Genomic DNA, 8979 nt, shown 5'->3' on the forward strand with positions numbered 1-8979 from the left:
AATATGTTTGCAAGGGCAATCTCAAATGCCCTGATTTGTTTCCTAAACACATTTTGTGGCCTTTTGGCCTACTTTGCACATTGGGCATATGTCTCACTTTAAGTAGGCTGGCCCAAATGCTTTCCTTCTACAAGGAGTCTTAAAATAGGAAAAAGGAACTCAATAGAAAATCCTCTATCTTTTAAAAGAAAATTTAAAATAAAACAAATGCACAACACTAGAAAAGTCATGAAACCATTACTTCACCCTTCACTGTAAAGAATCATTATGATGTACTTCCTCCAGGTTGTTCTCCTAGGCATCCCTTTTTAATATCCTTGTTATCTAATCTTTCGACTTAGCTCATTCAAGTGTTGGAATAAACTGTCTATAAACTGTCTTGCTCTTCCTCAGAATCAGTGAAAGAATATCCAGAGAACACCAATACATTTAGAACCTCACCCAAAAGATAATCAGGAGTTGAAAATAATTTTTTCTGTCATTTTACGGTGGGGGGGGATTGTGACAGAGACAGCAACTTCTTACTTGATATCTGTAATTCCCTTTTACCTTACACCAATTTCATTTAAGGCAAAAAATGCCAAGCTTAAAAATTCTATTTCTGCAGACACTCTTTGAGTCATATTGGTCATATGAAACAGATTTAGTGAAAAGATGTCAGCAGAAATCACAGGGTAGAATAGGGAATGCTCTTTAAAGAGGACTGGCTGACTCACCACTGTGTATGTGTGTGTGTGTGTGTGTGCGTGCGCGCTCTCCCTTCCTCCTATCTACATTGTAGATGTGATGGCTGGAGCTGCAGAAATCGGCTGTGACCATGAGGCAATCTTGAGGATCGAAACTAAAGGCTAAGGATGTTGGCATCTGAAAGAATAAGGCTGGGACTTCAGTGATACTGTGGTGCTACTACACCTGCTCTGAACTACCAACTTCCCAACTTCATGTTGAGAGAAAGTATATGTCCATCTGGTTTAAGTCACACTTTCAGCAGATTTCTTTCTTTTTCTTTTACCTAAAGCTAAAAATTACTAACTGATACAGGAGCCAAACAACCCTGAAATGTTTTCAGAGAGAGCTTCCCCTTAAATGTCTTTTTTTGGATGCCCTAATGATTCCTCTAAGTCTGGATCTTTTGGTTACTTGGGATTTCCCAGTCCTCTCTTTGCATCCCTACCTCCTGCACTGGTGCCTTGCCAAGGCCAAAGCCTCACACCTTGGACTCTTTGGACCTAACTCTCTGGACTCACATGGCTGAACTCGTTCCTCTTACCTTCACTGTTTCAAGTTGCATTCCCTGAAAAGGCCTGACCTTACCTGAGAAGCTGCTGTTCCTTTTAAACCACTCCCCACCCCCCACCCCCGACTCCTACCCTCTTCTCAGTTTAGTTTGTGCACCTGCTACAGGTCATTCTGACCCACTTTCCACTAAATGCTTAACAGAAGATTTACACCATAGTCTTTCTTTGTAGAACATCCTCTAAGGTCTCCTTAAATTTTATCTAGAATTCCCAGACTTATTTTTTCCCTTCCTAACAGGCTCTAACAAACTGACTAGTTCCCAAATAGTTCAAGCAAGGGGCGATCATGGCTGATTAGACCCAGCTGAAAATCTATCCATACAGGGTTAATGAAGAAGCTTCTGGTTTTATGCAATTTGTTCCCAAAGATTAGCCATAGAAATAGGGAGGCCCTTATTTCGTTTTACTATTTTACCCCTTAATCTTTTTTCATTGAATTATGATTCTGATACCACAGGATTTGCAGTCCTTGGGGTCCAGGTTTACTTAATGGATAATGATAACTTTAAAACTTGTGGCTAGAAATAAGCAATGTAAAGCAAAAAAGTAAACAGTAATATAGGCACCTGGATTTTAGTGGTAAGTAAAATTCTTCCCTGGGCTATCACTCAGCTACATCAGCTTGTGATTATAGATTAGTCTGGTCAAGTATTGTTTCCTTGGATTCTGGTGGCCACCCATACCTCAAGCCCTCAGGGAAATGATCTTTCTGGTCCAGGTGTTCCTACTAATAAAGCATCTGCAGGACAATTAACTAATGTGATTTAAGTTGGCTCATGTGTGCTCCCACTTCTTTAAGAGCTCGACTTGAGATAACGAAACAAGCAAGAGACCTTGTTGACTGCTGCTTGGAGGACTGGGTCAGAGAAGACTGACTTGGAGGAGATGGAAGGCTAGAGAAGTGGCTCTTAGCACAAGTGTCCCAGGCTGGGCTCTTAGAGACTTATCATTACTCTCAATGAATTGAGAACTGGAATAAAAGACATCACAAATGTAGTCCATTCCAACAAGAGCAATTCTAAAACTTAGGGTCCTCCTTCTCTGTCTTTAACAGGGACTGCTCAGAAGATCTAATCCGAAATTTAATTATTTTTCCCCTAAGGAATGTTATTTACTTCCCTCTATCATGCAGAGCAATTCTGCACACACACACACACACACACACCCCTCCCCAACTTTTATCCTCACCACCAATCATGACTCAGCAAGCAGAGAGCATTCCAACTACCAGGGCCCTCACTCAATTATAAACAGCAGAACGTTACTTTCTCTTACACATGGATAAAAGACAAGATGAAAATAGTTTCCAAATCAGTTCAGGTGGTAATTATTGGTGGTTTCTTTTTTTCCTTCATCTTTCTACTTCCAGTTTTCCCATATTTTCTTTAATTAAAATATGTATTAATGAGCACTAATATTTCCTGAGCACTGACTCCAGGCCGGGACCTCTGCCAAGCACATTATGTATTTTATTTCATTTACTCCTCTTTATAAATCTATGGGTTTACATGTAAAGAAACTAAAGAAATGAAGTACCTTATCAGTGGGGAGCCTACATCTGAATCTAGGTTTATCTGACGTTGAAGTCAGGTCTCTTAGCTCCTGCACTATTACTTTAATAATGGAAAAAGCACACCTTTTAAAAAAATTATAAGATGTTGAAACTGGAAACTTTAGTCATGGATTTATATTAAGGTTTTGTAGTATATATAGTATGGTGGTTAAGAGTGTGGGTTCTGGAGTGAGAACTCATGAACTCCCAACTTCCCATCTCGCTAGCTCTATGACCCTGAGCAAGTTACAGAACTTATCCATGCCATATTTTCCCCATCTACTGAATGAAGATAATAATAGCACCTACCACAGAATTATTGTGAAATTTAAATGAATTCTATTTGTAAAATGCTTACATAGTGCCTGGCACATAATAAGTGCTATGGAAAGTATTTGTTACTGTTGTTATTCTTGTTGTTGGTTGTTATTACTGGTATTTTATTCCAAGAGATTTTCAAGCCAGGCTTGTAGTCTCCCAAAAAGAAATCTGGGCTATAATTCTCTTAAGCTCCTGGATCAAGGCTTTTAGGAATGAGACTGCCTGTCTTTCCTTGTGGGATAACTATAAAATAAACAATGATGGGGGCGTGGTAAACAATCTCTTTTGAGGGCTGAATGAAAGCACCTTGCAAGGCTCTTGGCATCATTTTAACTGCACAGTCAAGCCTCAGATCAGATACCTCATGTTAATCTTTTAATGTAATTATTATTAAAAGTATCGTGTCATCAAAGGTCTGTTCACCATTTTTTTTTTTTTGAGAGAGAGAGTATGTACACATGCGGGGGAGGGGCAAAGGACGAGTCAGAAAGGATCTTAAGCAGGCTCCACACTCAGCGCAGAGCCCAAGGTGGGGCTTGATCTCATGATTGTGAGATCATGACCTGAGCTAAAACCAAGAGTCAGACACTTAACCAGCTGAGCCACCCCAGCACCCATGTTCATCATTTTTAAAAGCGGAGAAGAAAGTTTCTAGGAATTATCAAACTAAACTCAAAGAACTAAAAGCACTATATATGGAATAATAAAAATATTTCTGCAGCAAAAACAGTAATTGCCTAATATATGTTCAAAATGGAAAGTGAGTCTTTCTGTTTTAAGCAAATGTATGGGTACAAGAGCTTGAGTTTCACTATGAGGAGAATGCCTAAGGACTTATGCTTTCCCAGCTGAGGTCCCTGTCCAGAAAGTCACAAGCCTTGAATCCTCAGCTAATGTTAGTGGCTTCCACATTGAAACCTAAGAAAAATATGAAATATCAGGTGAAATCAAAGAAATGAATCCAACTGGGGAAAAACAGAGAAAAATGGTGGCTCCCTTGGTCTAGGGAATATAAATTAAACAAATAATGCTTCCTCACTTCTCATCTCACCTCCAACCAGTGTAAGTAAAGTCATCTCCCTTGTAGCCTTAGCCACAGTACTTCTAGAATCTGAGAGGGGCGCCTGGGTGGCCCAGTGTGTTGGATGTCTGACTTCGGCTCAGGTCATGATCTCACAGTCTGTGAGTTGGGACCCTGCATCAGGCTCTGTGCGAACAGCTTGGAGCCTGGAGCCTGCTTTGGATTCTGTGTTTCCCTCTCTCTCTGCCCTCCCCTGCTCACACTCTGAATCTCTCTGTCTCTGAAAAATGAATAAACCTTAAAAAAAAAATTTTTTTTAGAATCTGGGAGCTCCCTCTCTTTGGGATAATGGCTCAACTGTTGAACAGCTCCTATGCTAAACTGATATCTGCCTTCTTAACTTTTACTCCTTGGTCTAGCTGTACATCTTGACAGAGAAGAACAAATTTATTCTGCCTGTCACAGAAAAGCCCTTGATATATTTGCAGACAATGATGTGGTATTTTTTCAGTTAGCTTTTTGTTTTCTCCATGCTAAAAGTGACCATTTCTATCAACTATCTCTGATTTCCTGACTCTCATCATCCTATTTGCCTTGCTCCAGTTAGTCAATATCCCCCAAGAATTGTGGTACCTACCACGGAACCCAGTACTTCAGTGTGGTCTGACCACAGCCCACTGCAATAGGACCAGTGTGCCTGTTATCTCCACTTCACTTCCCTTCATGCAGTCAAAGATTGGGTTGTTGTTGTTGTGTTTTTGGTTTTTTTTTTTTCCAGCAGACACATCACAGTGCTGGCAAATATTCAATTTGTGGTTAAAGTTCCCAGTTCTTTCATATGAACACTGTCCAGGTAATCTCCATCCCGAATAGCTGGTTTTCTTTTTTTACCCTAAATATAAAATTATGCAATATTTCTGGTACACTTTGTCTTATTGATATCGACAAGACACTCCTATCTAGCCAATTTTGAATTCTGATTTACTTCTGTGACTATACAGTTTTGTTACTTGTAGGTTTAGTAAAAAAAAAAAAAAAAAAAAAAAAAAAAACACCATAAACCTATTGATGTATTAAAGGTAAAGCAAACTTTTCTGACATTATTGAAAGTGTAGGCTTGGGTACACGGTGCAGAATGACTTCTAAATTAGCTTGAGCAATTTATAGACAGCCTTTTTCAATTCTCTCCAACCCACCTGTATGACATATAATACAAGGCATACAAAGATGAAAAAGAGGCCTCTTTAGTGTGGGTAGTGAGCAAGGAAGAAAACAGAAAGAAGTGGTGACACTACCTCTACCTTCCTCACTATTCTCCTACTTTTGGTCTCAAGATTGGATACTCTTATGGTCTGATCTAGGTATATGAGGCTAATGATGTGTTTACAGCTCCTGCTATACCAGGGCTCAACCTAGCTATCCCATTTCCCTGTACAGGAAGAGCAGAAACAACAGATTGGCATCAAGACATCATTTGAACAGTATGGATGTAAATGCAGCAGCTCCAGTCTGTACAAGATTCAGCCCTCTGATAGTTCTCATCTTCTGGAGAGCAATCATCACTTCCTTCCTCTTCCCTTCACCTCCACAAGATCAGTACTAGACACAAAAGGATTTTTCCTGTGTTGATTTATTTCCTCTTAATTACGCTTAGAGGAACCAGAGCCTAACTTTTATCAGCTTACTCTCAGGAAAACAAAGTGTACTAATAAAACTAACAAATAGAAGCCATTTTATGGCCAAGATCTGATGACCAGTATAATATTTCCTCTGACACAGCTGAAATGGAAACATACTCTGAACCTGAACATATTCAGTCTGACTTCTACTCCCCTCCCAAAGAGAGATAACCATAACAATCACCTCTAAAAAGCTTCCTTACCTGAGTTGATATGGGCTCCTTTTTCCTCATATTCCAAAATCAGATCATCTCAAATGTCCTACACAGTCATCATGATGGGAGCCATAAAACAAGGGTGTACAGGGGAGAGGACCATATTTGGGAGCTAGCCCCAGAATCAGGCCTGGATTTTAGTACCAGCTTTTCTATTGACCAGTCATGGGATCCTGGGCATATTACCTATTCTCTGTTCCTCAGAGATGCATAAATAAAAATAGAGTTGACAAGACTTATTCAAAAGTTCATAAACCAGTACAGTCCTTGGCATCTATGAAGTGTTTAGTAAATATTAATTATTTTCAAATGGTTTTCATATATATATTCAGTTTCTTTTTTCTAGTATGCAGTTGCTATGCTTTGATCTAAAACAACTAAGAAACATGGTAACGGTTGTCACCAGTCCTAGAATCCTAGCATATTAGAGATCTAGCATGACCCGTCCTTTTGCAGATGAAGAAATTGAGGCCCAGGTAGGAAAAAGGAGTTTTCCAAGGCACAAAGTCAGTGAATGGCAGAGCCAGGACTCTAAACCAGGTATCCTGGCTCCCTGACTCCCAATCCTGTCCCCAATTACAGCCTTTTTTGTTCCAGAAAGGAATCAGAATTAGCTGTGTAACTAAATGCAGATTTAGATACTAGTATATATGGTATATATAATATATATATGATTCTGTATAGAGAAATTTAAAGTATTATCTATAACAGTTTAGCATATGCATCCAATGAATCTAATGCTCAAAACTCTGACTTCAAAACCCCTTATTTACTAAGCAGTATGGAATCATGGAAAGAACATAGAACTTGGAACTGAGTAGGCTTAGATTCAAATCCCAATTCTACTGCTTACTGCTTGCATGAACTTTAGCAGTTTATTCATCCCTTTGAATTTTAATTTCTTCATCTGGAAAATGGGAATATTAACCCCTATCAGTGGTTTTTGTGATGCATATGGCATATCATGTATGGGGGCACAATGCCTGGTATACTGAGATGCCCATCATACATTGGCACCTCTCCTTAGGTGACACTCTCATTTCCCTGCTTTTGGTGCTCTACTGGAAGCAAGACACTGTCAGGAGCTTGTGAGATGGGAACCATGTTTGAAAGGAAAGACAGTGATCTGTTTTCTTTGCCATGAGTGGAATGGGCTACAGTACTTGGAGTTTCCCTTCAAGTCCACTTGTGGGCATAAGGTTGTTTCCTAGAGGACATCAACTCAGGCAGTATGACAAGACTCGGGGTTACTTACCATGGGGATATTGTCTCTAGATTGTTGAGTGCTGGGCCTTGGCTTTATCAGCTGGCCTTAGAGCCATCTATGAACCAGGATTATATGTATTCTAATCCTCAAGTCTACTATCACCTAAAAGCGACTTTTGCTTTTGGCACTTGAAGTGCTGATTGCCAAAACCTTCTCTTGGTAAACCCCCTTATATTTTTAAATATTTATAAATATTTATGGAAGGATGAAAGAAGGAAGGAAAGAAAGGAAGGAAGGTTGTTTCAAGGATGCAATGATGACTGGCCCTTGAGAACTAGGAAATCATGTTTTGTTCTGAGAGTTAATCTATACAATCAATCCCTAATGGATCAGATCAGAATATGCAAAGTCATCTTAAAGCAACAGTCTAGATTCTTAGACAAATAAAACTTTTATATCTGTTGTTTCCCAACGTGGTTAATGATCAGAGTCACTTGGGATCCCTGTAAGCATTCAGATCCCTAAACCTTTCCACAGACCCAATAAATCAGAATTTCTAGTAGAGCCAAAACAGTCTTTATTTCTTTATGAGTCCTCCAGGTGCTTTGGGGGCAGCAGCCCCACCCTAGCCAGTAGACTGGTTTGGGGAACCATAGTTCCACTTCAAGAGGTTTGAAAAAGGATTAACACATATAAAGAGCAATGTATAGGTAAGAAGAGGATTATTCAGCAAAGGAACTGAGGGGAAAGGGCACACTTGGCATACTCTGGCAAAGGCAAGCAAGCCTCTGGAATTGGGTCCCCTGCCAAAAACATCTAGACCACTCGGAGGGGGGATTCCTGTTGAGGAAATACAGAGCCTGATGAGCAGAGCCTGACATTATTCAAACTATTTGAATTATCTAACTCCCTGTGTCAAAGTTCCTTGCTCATTGAGCAACCTTCTGATGATCTCTCTTCCCTTGCAACTGGCCTATAGGGAGAAGAGGAGCTGTTCAGGTCAAATGTTTCTAACTGTAAATTAATAAACTGGCATTCTGGTTATATATCAGTCTCTTGTGAGTTAGTATGAGTCAGCATCCCTGAGTCTGATCAACTCAGAGGCTCTGCCAAGATCAAGTTTCTGATGCTGCAAAGCTGAGCAGGCCTGACCTGGGACCCCAGAGAATTCATAAAAGTAAAAGTATCCTATTCAGGCCCCAGGAAGCCAGCCAGTTAGCCTCTGCTGGGGAAAGGAGGTGAAAAGGTGCCCATTTCCCAGGGAAACACACTATGGAAAACTTTGTTGATACTGCATGTGCTTTACTGTTACATGAATTTGAAAGAAGGGGTTAGGTTCTTATAACAAGAAAAGTCATTTAGAATGCTTTTTCTGTTGTCAAAGGGCTTTCGTGTATATTGCTCATTTGACACTTACACTAGCCTAGGCAGTAAGTCAGGCATATATTATTATTACTCTTATTTCAGAGGTGAGGAATCTGAACATAGTCACTTATCTCAGACCCAAAGTAAATGGTACTGCTAGGACCAGAATCTGGATCCTTTGACTCATATTTTTCTCACTTCCCCTCTCATTTAATAAAGAGAATAAACAGAACCCTAAAGGGGTACTAGCTTCTAGTACTAGATACTAGTACTAGATACTAGATACTATCTAGTCCCTAGAGTAGGATTGTGTTTACCTGT

The sequence above is a fragment of the Prionailurus viverrinus genome, chromosome C2, assembly GCF_022837055.1.
Source record: "Prionailurus viverrinus isolate Anna chromosome C2, UM_Priviv_1.0, whole genome shotgun sequence".
In the NCBI taxonomy this organism is placed as follows: Eukaryota; Metazoa; Chordata; class Mammalia; order Carnivora; family Felidae; genus Prionailurus; species Prionailurus viverrinus.